The sequence below is a fragment of the Asparagus officinalis genome, chromosome 3 (assembly GCF_001876935.1).
Source record: "Asparagus officinalis chromosome 3, Aspof.V1, whole genome shotgun sequence".
NCBI classification, from domain to species: domain Eukaryota; kingdom Viridiplantae; phylum Streptophyta; class Magnoliopsida; order Asparagales; family Asparagaceae; genus Asparagus; species Asparagus officinalis.
In genome coordinates, this window is record NC_033796.1 from 6,499,658 (window position 1) to 6,513,806 (window position 14,149).

Sequence of the window (14,149 nt, forward strand, 5' to 3'; positions counted from 1 at the left end):
GTCAAGGATAGCCATCCTATCCAATTCTCGTCAAAGTAGGAAAAAGAAATTCATGTAACTAGCTTCAATCCCGAAGTACTAAAATTGAGACCTTCAGGTAGTTAAATTGGTAGACCTCATTTTAGGATAAATGGACTCTCAATCTCTCATGTGTTTAAGGATAGGATTGTATCGCTCAAAATTCTTCCGAATGGATGTATTCAATCCATAAGCTTGCATTTCATCTCAATTCTCCACCACTTCGAAAACTAATGCATGCAACAAAATCATGAGGTCTTTTATTTGGTTGTAACGGGGCTAGGGTCAAAAGGTAGGATATATATTTGGGATTGTAGTTGAAAGCCTATCACTAGTGGAGCGATACTTGAAAAATATTTGATCTCAAAGTAAGATCAATGACATCTACACAAACTCCATCATCTATTAAAGAACTTCTTCCAACTACTCCTTTTAGTATGCCATAATGAATTCTTTCGACACCCGCAATTACATACACCATAAAGATGACACTTTATTCATCTTTTTTTTTTAATTAGTTTTTTTTTCTCTTTTTTTTCGAAAGAATTATGAAAAGGAAGCAAACGCCTACTTTCACACCCCCAAGCTTACACCACATTACTCATATAACCCATTGTATCATAAAATGTGCTCCACTAGCTTAGACAATGGGTAAGGGATACAATCGGATTTTGAAGGTTACATATGTGGGTTTAATCAACAAAATTAGGCTCATAGGCTCAAGGGGGCTAATCAAAGGAAACAATAGTGCATGGTAGGCTATTTGGCTAATGTGGACTATAAACAAAAATGTGCCTCAATCACCTTTTATGCATACAAAAGTTATATGTGGCCTTGAAGAGATTCAATGCAAGTTCTAGTATCCTACACCATTGGAGAATATCACACAAGCAAAGAAAATAATGATTGGATATGTAATGCATCCAATTTCAGGCTCAAAATCTCACGGGTTTTATTTGTCTACCAAATTTAATTCCCCTCTTGTCTCAATAGAGTAATGGTTATGACGCTAGCCACATAAATGCTAAATCCTATAAGAAAAGAGAACATTCAAGTCTGGTTCTCCCATATTGTTAACTTGTAATCAAAAGCCTTTGAGAATCAGTTGAAAGATGGTATAAAAAGTTGTTAATTCCCAATTAATGAGCATCTATCTAGTTCAATGATCGATAAAGGTTAAGCATTCATGTCATCATCAGGAGATCATTTCCCTAATTGTTTTTATTTTCGTTTTTTTTGTATAAAAGAAGCAAAGCAAAAGAAAAACTAAAATAAAAGAAAAATAGGCAATTATAGACAAGCAATCAATGCATGAACAACCCACACCCCCAAGCTTAAGATTGACATTGTCCTCAATGTAAAAAAAATAGAAATTAGTGCAAGGGTGCAGGAAACATACCAACTCACTAGTCAGAAGGAGACGGCGCAGAGGCATCCTGTCGGAGCTGCCGCTCGTGAAAAGACTGCATCATGTAGTGTATCGAGTCCAATAGTTGTCCTTGACGTTGTTGCTCTTGCTCGATGGCACCTACACGGTTAGTAAGAGAGACGAGAAATATGGATAGCTGATAATTCTGCTGACCAATCAGGGTGATGGAAAGAGTTAGTTCCCCTTGTAGGCTCAGCCTGAATAGGGATCGGGGGTACCGTGTCAGTATCCTCAGCTGGTACAACCTCGTGACCATCATAATTCATAAAATCAGATGTGAGGTAGCACCAATTGGTGCGATCATGGATGGTTGTGCGAACAGGATCAGGTAGTGGGAAGAGATAATTATCTTGAAAACATAACCATAACCTATTGCCCTTATTACTAATCAATTTCATATGAACACAAGCATCAAGGTCAAATGAGGTGCTAGGATTTAAAGGATGAAGTCCTTTAACAAGCTCTCCTAAACCCATCCCATAAGCTAAAGTGGTAATCAAGCCACCAAAAACAATTTTTCCGCTCGTTGCTCTCGCTGCACGACACATATGATGAATCATAAAAGCGCCTGTGTCAACCTTATGTCCCTCAACCATGGCACATAAAAAAGTAGAGTTCTCTCTGACACATGATTCCATCACTCTCGCCTCGACCGAAAATGGTAAAAGCCATAAACCTCTGTAAATATCTAAAGCATGTGTTATAAACAGTAGAGGCTCGTGACAAGGAGGGATCATAAGGTCTTTGAGTGGTAGAGCGTGCGATTGAAGTCCAAAATGGGGTCAAGTTAAAGTTTTTAGGAACAATTCTAGCCCCACCCTCCGGAAAACCAAATATCTGATTTAATTGTGCTAATGTAAGTGTGTGAGACTGGTTAAATAGCCTGAAAGTGATTTTCCCTTCCTTTACTCCCTCACCATTAAATAAAACAGCATCAAGAAAACTCAAAAATTCGAGAGTAATACGCTCGAACATGGGATGTTTAGCCTTTACAAAATTTAACCAACCAACCCGTCCCAGGAGGTATGAAACATCTTCCCACAGCCCTAATTCACGCAAACAATTTTCATCCAAATAACGGGTACTCAGAATTCCCCGCTTAACCAATGTATTATATCTAGATTGTTGCTGTGCATTGACAAATTCTATACCATGAGGATTTTGGGGAGGAGGAGAGTTACCTTTGCGTCGTCGCGCTGTAGAAATTGAAGCACCCTGACTAGGCCGTCCGTGCTTAGGTCCCATGTAGCCTTCCGAACGGGAATTGACAGCAGGTTGAACGACAGTATAAGGCTTGCTGTTGTACAGTAAGAGATGGTGGTGGTGTTGATCGCCGAAATCAAAACTGGGGTTGGGTGACTTAAGCGGCCACTTGGCGTTAATCTGAGGAAGCGGAGGGTGTTGGCCGGCGATGGAGGGAGAGGACGAGCGACTGTGGTCGCTGCAGTTTGAGAACGAAGGATGGGGGGGTGCGGTTTGCTTACTGGATCGGAGTTGAGGGGGAGTTTGGATGTGGCCGGCGATCGGTGATTCAGTCGGAGAGGGAGGCAGGGCGGCGGTTCGGTGGTTGATCGGAGAGGATGAAAGGGTGGAGGCTGGCGATGGAGGATGAGGCCGGTGGTTGTGGATCCGCCGTCGGGGGTAAAGGGGGGCGCTGGCTCGTCGGCGGAAGTTGTGAGGAGGCGGCGGTTTTGATGAGATGGCGCGTGGTCGCTTTGTTCGGAGAGAGAGAGGGACGGCGATGGAGGGAGAGGGCGAGCGGCGGTTTCAGATCTGGGTCTGAGGTTAAAGGAAGGCGACGGTCGGATGGCTTGGTCGGTTGAAGAGGGGAGGAGGGGCGGCTCTTCGCTGGTTGTGAGGGAGGAGGGGCGTTGATTTGGGTTAGGGCAAAGAAGAGGAAAGAGGGGTGTGGTTGCTGGGTTGAAGAGGGGTTTTATTTTCGGTTTTATTTCTTTTCTTTTTTTTTAAACCAGCAACCCACGGGTGTGGGAGATGGGTGTGGGAGAGTCTGGAATTTGTTTTCTTGTGGACCGTGGGTGTGGTCTACACCACCCCTGGGTGTGGTAGGCTCTGAATTTTTTTTTTACTGTACACCGTGGGTGTGGTCTACACCATCCCGGGGTGTGGTAGGCTCTGCCACTCCATCTTTAACTCCTTTTTCTGTAGTTTTTTTTTCTAAATGTCTTCATTTCTTCACAACTGCATGATCAAAAATATTATAAGTTAAATTTGTGCCGATCCAATTGCCTAAAAAAATAAAAATAAAATAAAATAAAATAAAATAAGATAAATAAAATGGATGAAAACTTGGGTTGCCTCCCAAGAAGCGCTCGTTTATGGTCATGAGCTCGACCCCTTTTTCTTTTAATTCTCCGACGGAGGGGGATCTGAAAGGGTATACGTGACCCCTTTCTCGTGTTGTTCCCCTACAATGTAGTGCTTCAATCGTTGCCCATTCACCTTGAAAGATCCTGTTGTTTCACTCCAAACTTCAACAACTCCACTAGGAAAAACCTCACGGATTTGAAAAGGTCCGGACCAACGAGATTTGAGCTTGCCCGGAAAAAGCTTCAAACGAGAGTTGAAAAGTAGCACCATATCTCCTTGATTAAATTCTCTTCGAAGAATATTCTTGTCGTGCCATCGTTTAGTCCTTTCTTTATAAATACGAGCATTCTCATACGAATCCAAACGCAGCTCATCTAGCTCATGAAGTTGAAGCTTTCTTTTCTCACCTGCGGTCTTCATATCAAAATTGAGGAGTTTGATAGCCCAATACGCCTTGTGTTCTAACTCAACTGGGAGATAACATGATTTGCCATATACCAATTTGAATGGTGTCATACCTATGGACGTTTTGTATGCAGTTCGATAGGCCCATAAGGCATCTGTGAGTTTCATAGACCAATCCTTTCTTGAACGAATAGGCCCATAAGGCATCTGTGAGTTTCATAGACCAATCCTTTCTTGAACGATTAACTGTTTTCTCCAAAATACTCTTAGACCAATCCTTTCTTGAACGATTAACTGTTTTCTCCAAAATACTCTTAATTTCACGATTCGAAACTTTCACTTGACCACTAGTTTGAGGATGATATGGCGTGGCAACTTTATGAGTGACCACATATTGTCTTAAAAGACCTTCGAATTTTCTTTCTATGAAGTGTGAACCGCCATCGCTGATTACCGTCCGTGGCACCCCAAATCTTGGAAAAATAACGTTCTTGAATAGTTTCACAACAACTTTAGCATCGTTGGTGGGGGATGCTATCGCTTCTACCCATTTGGAGACGTAGTCCACCGCCACTAAGATGAACTTGTTGTTACACGATGACGGGAACGGTCCCATGAAATCTATCCCCCACACATCAAAGACCTCAATTTCCAAGATGGAGTGTAAAGGCATCTCATGTCGCTTCGAAATGTTCCCGGTCCTCTGACAATTATCACAAGATTTCACAAACTGATTTGTATCCCGGAAAAGACTCGGCCAATAGAAACCTGATTGTAAAACTTTTGCAGCTGTCTTTGAAGTGCTCGCATGTCCCCCGTAGGAAGATGAATGACAATGATGGAGAATACTTGTAACTTCATCTTCAAGAACGCACCTTCTAAATATCCCGTCAACACACCGTTTGTATAAAAACGGTTCATCCCAAAAATAATACTTCAAGTCAGCAAAGAACTTCTTCTTCTGTTGATAGCTCAGATCCGGAGGTAAGACTCCACACACTATGTAATCCAATTTTTCAATGGCTAACAACTGATCATCTGGGAAAGAGTCATCGATCGGTAGTTCATCCTCCTCCTTATCATGTGATTCTTGCTTCATCCTCGACAAATGGTCTGCCACCAAATTTTCCGTCCCTTTCTTGTCCTTGATCTCTAGGTCAAATTCTTGCAAAAGTAGTATCCATCGGATCAACCTAGGCTTGGCATCTTGCTTGCTCAAAAGATATTTGATGGCGGAGTGGTCGGTATAAACGATGACTTTGGACCCCACTAAGTAAGACATGAACTTGTCAAAGGCGAATACAACTGCTAATAGCTCCTTTTCAGTGGTAGCGTAGTTAACTTGAGCTTCATCAAGAGTGCGACTAGCATAATAAATTGCATGAACTGTCTTGTTCTTCCTTTGACCCAACACAGCACCAACCGCATAATCACTTGCATCAGTCATGACTTCAAATGGGAGATTCCAGTCCGGCGGTTGCATAATAGGAGCTGTTATCAATGCTTCTTTTAACTTGCAAAAAGCATCAAGACATTCATCAGTGAAATCAAATGTAGCATCTTTAAGAAGAAGGTTAGTTAAGGGTTTTGAAATTTTTGAGAAATCTTTGATGAAACGCCGATAGAAACCGGCATGTCCCAAGAAACTTCTTACTCCCCTAACCGACGTTGGTGGAGGCAATTTTTCAATGACTTCCACTTTTGATCGATCAACCTCAATTCCGCGCTCGGACACCTTGTGCCCTAAAACTATTCCATCCCTTACCATAAAGTGGCATTTCTCCCAGTTTAGGACTAAATTAACTTCTTCGCAACGCTGCAAAACTCGAGACAAGTTAGATAAACAACCATCAAAAGTAGTTTCATACACGGAGAAGTAATCCATAAACACGTCTATAATATCCTCTATAAAATCAGAGAAAATGGCCATCATACATCGTTGAAAAGTGACGGGGGCATTGCAAAGACCAAAAGGCATGCGCCTATAAGCAAAGGTCCCATAGGGACAGGTAAAAGTGGTCTTTTCCTGGTCACTAGGATGGATAGGAATTTAGAAAAATCCCGAATAGCCATCTAAATAACAAAAATATGAATGCCTAGCCAACCTTTCCAACATCTGGTCTATAAAGGGAAGTGGAAAATGATCTTTTCGGGTTGCCTTGTTCAATTTCCTATAATCAATACACATCCTCCAACCCGTAACCGTCCTAGTAGGGATAAGTTCGTTATTTGCATTCTTAACTACGGTCACACCTCCCTTTTTAGGAACCACATGAACCGGGCTAACCCATTCACTATCAGAAATAGGATAGATTACCCCAGAATCTAGTAGCTTAAGCACTTCCTTTTTAACCACTTCTTTCATGTTAGGATTTAATCTACGTTGGTGTTCTATAGAGGGTTTATGATCATCTTCCAAGAGAATTCTATGCATGCAAATTGATGGATTAATTCCCTTAATGTCGTTCATGGTGTATCCTATGACCTTGCGATGCATCCTAAGTGTTCTAAGCAACTTATCAGTTTCATTTTCATTCAGACATGCATTCACAATCACAGGATAAGTAAAATCAGGGCCAAGAAATTCATACCTTAAAGAGGAAGGGAGGGGTTTTAATTCTACCTTTGGTGCATTATCCTCTTCACAAATAGAACCTTTTGGCTCTAGCATCAATCTTTCAAGCTTTGCATTTCGAAGTGGAGCAGTTGATGTTGATTCTAAAGATTGAGCATACGCGGCTACCTCGGGGTCTTCATCATTTATTGAACCATCACTTACCAAACATTTCTCAAGTGGATCAGCTGAGTTATTGTTTGCAATTTGCTCATGTGTACACTTGTCAATGACGTCGACCCTGTAACAAATTTTATCAGTTAGAGGGAGTTTCATAGTATTACTTAAATCAAATTCTACCGTCTTCCCTCCAATATTTAAAGAGAGCCTTCCATTTTTAACATCAATTATAGCACCTGCAGTAGTAAGGAAGGGTCTTCCTAAAATAATTGGAATGTTAGAATCTTCTTCTATTTCTAAGATAACGAAATCGACCGGGATAAAGAACTTACCGACCTGGATAGGTACATCTTCAAGTATACCTACCGGATATCTTACCGATCGATCCGCCAATTGGAGTGATATCGTGGTTGGTTTCAAATCACTTATGCCAAGCTTCTTACAAATAGACTTCGGCATCAAACTTACGCTTGCACCTAAATCACACAAAGCACGATTAATAGAGACATTACCAATAACACAAGGAATAGAAAATGAACCTGGATCCTTAAGCTTAGGAGGCAGCTTATTCTGGATGATAGCACTACACTCCTCAGTAAGGGCCACAGTCTCGTATTCTTCCAACTTCCTTTTGTTAGATAGGATCTCTTTTAAGAACTTAGCATAAGAAGGTATTTGAGAAATAGCTTCAGTGAACGGGATATTGATGTGCAACTTTTTCAAAATCTCCAAAAATTTTCCGAACTGCTTTTCTAACTTAGCCTTAGCTAACCTTTGGGGAAATGGTAGAGGAGGCTTGTAAGGAGCGGGGGCCACATAATTTTCAACTTTTTCTTCTTCTTGTGTTTGAGTCTCATTATCCACGTCTATCACATTTTCATCTTTTTCTTCATGATGACCATCCACCCCATCATTTTCCATCATCTTGGGTCCCTCATATTGTTTTCCACTTCTAAGAGTTATAGCATTCACATGACTCCTGGGATTTGTCTCGGGTTGTCCAGGTAACATGCCTGAAGGCCTAGAGGAAGAGCTAACATTTTGTGTCAATTGGGTGATTTGTGTCTCTAACATCTTGTTATACGTAGCTAGGGAATCCATCTTAGAGGCCAATTGTTTGACCACCTCATTCGTGGTTTGTTGTTGCTGCTTAAACTCTTCATTCAATTTTGATTGAGTCGTCACAAACTTCTCCATCATATTTTCCAAATTTGACTTTTGAGAAGGGAAATTGGATTGAGGAGCACGAAAACCAGGTGGACCAAAATTAGATGCAGGCATGGGATTTCCAGGTGGGTTTCTATAAGAAAAATTAGGATGATTCCTCCACCCCGGATTATAAGTATTAGAGAATGGGTCTCCCTTCTGATTAAAGTTATTAACATAGTTAACTTGCTCATTACCAGAAGTATCAATGGATGGGGGGTTTCCTAATTGACATTGAAGTGCAGAATGACCCGCATAGCCACATATCTCACATGAAATTGAAGTAGACGCCACAGAATTAATACTCAATCCTTCAACTTTCTTAAATAAAGCATCAACTTTAGAGGATATATGGTCTAAAGCATCTACTTCATACTTGCCTCCTTTTGATGTCTGAGGAGCACGCTCGTTCGCCCATTGATAGTGATTCTGAGCCATGTCTTCAATGAGAGTGTATGCCTCGTCTATTGTTTTGTTCATCAAAGCTCCTCCTGCAGCAGCATCAACAGTCATCCGTGTGTTGTAAGTGAGCCCGTTGTAGAAGGTGTGAACAATTAACCACTTCTCCAGTCCATGGTGAGGGCACATCCTCAATAATTCCTTGTAGCGTTCCCAAGCTTCATAAAGTGACTCTCCTTCCTTCTGTACAAAGCTTGTGATCTGGTTCCTCATCTGTGCTGTTTTACTTGGAGGAAAATACTTTGCAAGAAACGCTCTGGACAATTGATCCCAAGTGGTGATGGACCCAGCTGGCAATGAGTGCAACCAAGCCCTAGCCTTGTCCCTTAGAGAGAACGGAAATAATCTGAGTCGAATAGCATCATTGGTCACTCCATTAAGTTTCAAAGTGTCGCAATACTCCAAGAAAATCGATAGGTGGAGGTTCGGGTCTTCAGTAGCACCTCCTCCAAACTGATTCTGTTGAACCATTGAGAGCAGTGATGGTTTCAGCTCAAAGTTATTAGCTTCAACATTGGGCCTTGTAATGCTTGATTGCGTGCCTTGAGCATTTGGAGCTGCGAAATCCTTAAGAAGCTGATTTTGATCTCCCATCGTAGCTTGTTTTGTGTTCCTTTGTTCCCTTATAGACCTTCTTATGTTTGCAAGAGTCACCGATAGTTCAGGATTGTTTTCGTCGTTTACTTCTGTTTGATTCCCTTGCATAAAAGAAAGTGAGAAGCAAAGAGAAAAAAAAATCTAGTCTAGCTTAATAACGAAAAAGGGTGAATTAGCCTAAATTAATCTAAAGCCTCTTTCAAGGTCTAAAGATCGTGCCTAATTAATCCCAATTAACCTACTTTCGTGGAATTAAGATTAAGTTAAACCCATTAAGCTTTATGCTAATCTAAATCAAATCCCCAAGGAATCTAGCCTACTTTCGTGGTTCGAGCTCCCTGCTTAATCTGTAGAGATCCGGTATTAATCTTCACCTTTCAGTCCTTCAATTAATTACCTATAATTGCTAATACGGTGATCAAGCGAATCAACAAAATTAAAACACTAGAAATCAAGTTCAAAGATTTAAACTTTCACCAAGAACCTATATCAATTCATCATCAATCACCAAAAAGTTGGGTTCTTTCCCAATCCTAGACAAGAAATCTACTCACACATGATTGGAATAAGAGAATACATCCAATAATTATGCAAATCAATCATAAGAAGAAATAAATCAAAGAGAGGAAAGAATTAACCCGTCTTTCAATTGAGATCTTCAAAATCAAAACTTGCAATCCAATCTTGTACAAGAAATTAGTGTCTTTCTTCAATACTTGAACTCCAAAATAATTGTTATTTGATGGCTAAGAGAACATAACAAAAGATCTCCAAAACACTAAGTCAAAACATCTATTTATGTCCCTAAAAATCTGGAAAATAACTAATTTTCGCGTCACCGGTGTGGTCTGCACCACACCAGGGTGTGGTAGGGGCTGTTTTGCTGATTTTGTGCTTGTTTCTTTAGTTTTTGGTATTTTAGCTATAACTTTTACGTCCGATCTCGGAATGAGGTGATTCAAGTTGCATTGGAATCCTGTTGAAGAGATCTACAACTTTCATCTTTTGAGTTTTTCTTGATTCAAACTGCATCATGGTCGAAATTCCAGTTCTTCATACTCGTGCATCCATTTTCTTCACGAACCATGCCTTCAAAATCTTGTTGTTGCTTCAAACTCTTATAAAACTACCAACGATCATCAAATCTTTCAATCTTGAGCCAATACCTATATATAAGAACACAAATCACAGCAGTATCCTCGATCTAAACACGAAATATGCATTAAACACTCGTAAATCATGCTTAAAACACACTAAGATAATGCATATTTTATGTGTTTATCATACCCCATACCAATCATAGCCCTCATGAATCTGTCAAACCAAGCACGAGGAGACTGCTTCAGCCCATAGAGAGACTTTCAATCTGCAGACCTTACCTACTGTCTGATCTGTATCGAATCCTGGTGGTATCTCCATGTATACCTCCTCTACTAGATCTCCATGAAGAAATACAATTTTCACATCTAGTTGGTGTAGCTTTCATCCACCATTTACTGCCAGAGAGATTAAGGTCCGAACAGTGCTCATCTTTGCCACCAGTATAAAAGTCTCAACATAATCGATGCCATATGTCTGACTATACCATTTTGCCACCAGACGAGCCTTGTAGCGCTCAATTTGTCCATTTGGATTCTGCTTCACAGTGAAGACCCACTTGCATCTAATTGCTCTCTTCCCTTCTGGTAGTTTTACTAGCTCCCAAGTGCGGTTTTTCTCAAGAGCCCCTAGCTCCTCGTGCATAACCGCTTTTCACTTTGGGTCCTTCTTAGCAACATGTCAATTATTAGGTACAGTAACAGAGTCCAATGATGTAATGAATGTCTCATGTGCAGGGTGGATGTTAGAATATGATACAAACTGGGCAAAATCCCAACCATATCTATCGGGAGGATTTCCCGCATTACTACGAGTAGTCTTCCGTACTGATATTGGTGTGAGGAGTAGGGAGAGGAATGTTATCATCTTGGGATGAAACTGGTGGTGGTGTAGGTGTCTCAGGAGTCGGGGCATGTATTGGCCTAACACCTCTTGTCTCATTTTTCTTTTCTTCTTCATTCTCCTGCTCCTCCTCAACCAATTCTCCCTCTCAAGGAATCGATACAGAAATCGATTTCTCCACATTGTTCACCGATCTCTCATCATTCTCCTCCTCTCGTCTCATACTTCTAGTATTGGGCGAGTTACCAACGGATGAATTTACCTTCCGGGTGTAATATGGCTCGAGTTCTCGAAAGTGCATATCCATGCTCACAAACAACATTTTCTCCACCGAGCTCCAGCAAACATATCCCTTCTGAGTAGCAGAGTATCCCACAAAGATGCACTTCACAGCTCTAGGGGCAAGTTTCCCAACAGATGGCCTGTTATCCTTCACAAAGCACACACAGTCAAACACTTTAAGTGGAAGAATCCCACCATTATCTCTCTTCAACATCTCACAAGGAGACTTCCAATCCAGCACTTTCGAGGGCATTCTGTTGATCAGCGCTGTTGCGGTCAATACTGCCTGCCCCCACAATGTTTCTGGGACATTCATAGAGATCATCATGTTTCTAGCAACCTCTAAAAGATGTATGTTCTTTCTTTTCGCTACCCCATTCTGAGCTGGTGTGTATGGACATGTTGTCTGGTGCTGTATTCTCTGAGTTGACAAATATTCTTTAAGCGCTCTGTTGGTATATTCTGTCCCATTATCCGACCTCAATACCTTCATCACTGCTCCGTATTGAGTTTGAACATTCTTATGAAAATTTTGGAAAGCATCCAAATACTTCACTTTTATTCTTCATCAGGTATAACCAAGTAACACGAGAGAAACAATCAATAAATATAACAAAATACTTGTATCCATTCATAGAACTTGTGGAACAAGGTCCCCAAACATCTGAATGTACCAAGTCAAATGCATGAGAACTTCTATGATCAGAACTAACATAAGAGCTTCTAGTAAGCTTTTCAAACTCACATGCGTCACACACAAGTTTCTGTTTATTTGCTTTCTCAAATAAAGAAGGATATAATCTACCTATAACACTAAAGGATGAGTGTCTCAAACGCTGGTGATGAAGCATTAACTCACTCTCAGCACTCATTTTAGATCCTACTCCTGCTTTCTCTACGACTGACACCAACGCTGAATTCAGCCCTTCACGATCCAGATACCACAGTCCACTACGTCATGTGTCAGTCCCAAGTCTCAGCCCTGTCCTCTTCTCCTGGAAAATCACCTTGGGAATATCAAAAGAAACAATACATTTTAGTTGGAGAATGATAGAACTAATAGACAAAAGATTGACTGAAAAGGAAGGAGCATGCAAAACATTGAACAAAGTTACAAAACCAGTACAATCGACTGTACCCTTACCAATCACCGGCTGAAATATACCATCAGCTGTTTGAATACTATCAGGCGATGCTAGGTGAGTATATGATGAGAACTCATTAGCATTACCTGTCACATGTCGAGACACACCGGAGTCGACTATCTATTCTGATGATCTGTCGGGAGACATAGAAGCAAGAGCATGTATGTCATCAGTACGTTTGGTCGGATGAGCATAGGTAGCAGTGTTGCCTCTGGCGAAGAACGAGGTGGATGCCTCCTCAGTCCCATTCCTCAAGTCTTCATCCCCTGCTACTTTCTTTTTTCTCCTGAGTATCGCCCGGAGAGGACGATTCTCCTCAGTAAAGACCACCTCAGCTTCTTCCACCTCAGCTTCTTCTTCTTCCTCTGCTATCATCAGATTCGCCCGGTTGTCTGCTCCTCTTCCACCTCGTCGACCCCCACGGTCATGATCACGACCTCCGAACTGTCCACGTTCACCCGAATCTTCTTCCTTGGGTGGCTTGGTGCAAGCATGTCTTAGATGACCCACCGCACCGTAGTTGTAGCCCTGCCGAGTCTCTCCCCTGGATCCAGTGTTGCTAGAGGCTGCCAGTGCTGACTTGACCACAGGAAGTCCACTTGTCCCCGCCTGCAGCCTAATGCGAGTCTTTTCCTGGATTATAGCAGAGACAGCCTCCTCAAGCGTGGGAATCTTCGGATGAGCTAGCAACAATACAATTCGTTGAGCGAACTCTGATGTCAATCCCTTGAGAAACACCATAGTCCTCTCCTGTAGAAAGGCCTCCCGCTCTTTACATCCCGGGTCCTTGCAGCTCGCCCGAGGTGAGAAGTGGTCATAATCTAGCCACAGACGCTCCAGCTCTGTGGCATACTCCTGTATAGTCCTCTCTCCTTGTACTGTGACGTCGATCTCTCCCTTAATCTGGAACACCCTCAGGTTATTCCCCACTCCATCATAGGTCCTCCTCAATTTTTCCCAGACGTCCTTCACCTTCTCAATGTCATCCACTGTGGCAGCGATTGACTGGACCAACGAGTTGAGGAGCCAGTCGTACACCAACATATGAGTGGACTTCCACCCATCTCTTCCCTCCGAGTCCTCATCCGGCTCTGTCACCTCTCCTGTCAAGTAACCCTCCAGGTTTCTCCCTGCAAGGGTGTATCTCACCCGTCGCGACTAGCTCAGGTACGTACTCAGTCCATCAAGCTTCAGATCGATGGTCGGAAGCTCCAACTTCTTCGATGGCTTTGTCGTGCTCTCACCAGCTGACAACTTCATCAGCTTCATCAAAGTTGACACCTCTGCAGGGTTCAACTTCTTGATGATCTCCTTCATCGAACAGGCTTCAGAACCAACACCTGGTCACCTACTCTTCCGACCCTTGTGTGCAGTGAAAATTTCGGCAGCACCTCTGCTACACAACAAGAGTAGGATCGCAAACAAATTCTCGTTTCTCAGAGGAAACAAGAACCAAAAACAGTTATATATCTCATCGATGTGAGATATATACTCTTCCTGTCATCAGTTTGAGGACTGAGTCGAGGGAATCCATGCCAAACTCTAGGTTCGACATGGCGCAGCAAGGGGCGGTCAAAGGGTGGGGGGGTTCGGTAGCAGCGAAAG

General features: G+C 42.0%; 1 protein-coding gene across 2 annotated transcripts in view; it reads left to right on the forward strand.

Moving 5' to 3' along the window:
- LOC109832793 (isoamylase 3, chloroplastic) overlaps window positions 1-14,149 on the forward strand; it is a 41,225-nt gene that overhangs the window by 21,766 nt on the left and 5,310 nt on the right. The window lies entirely within an intron of this gene.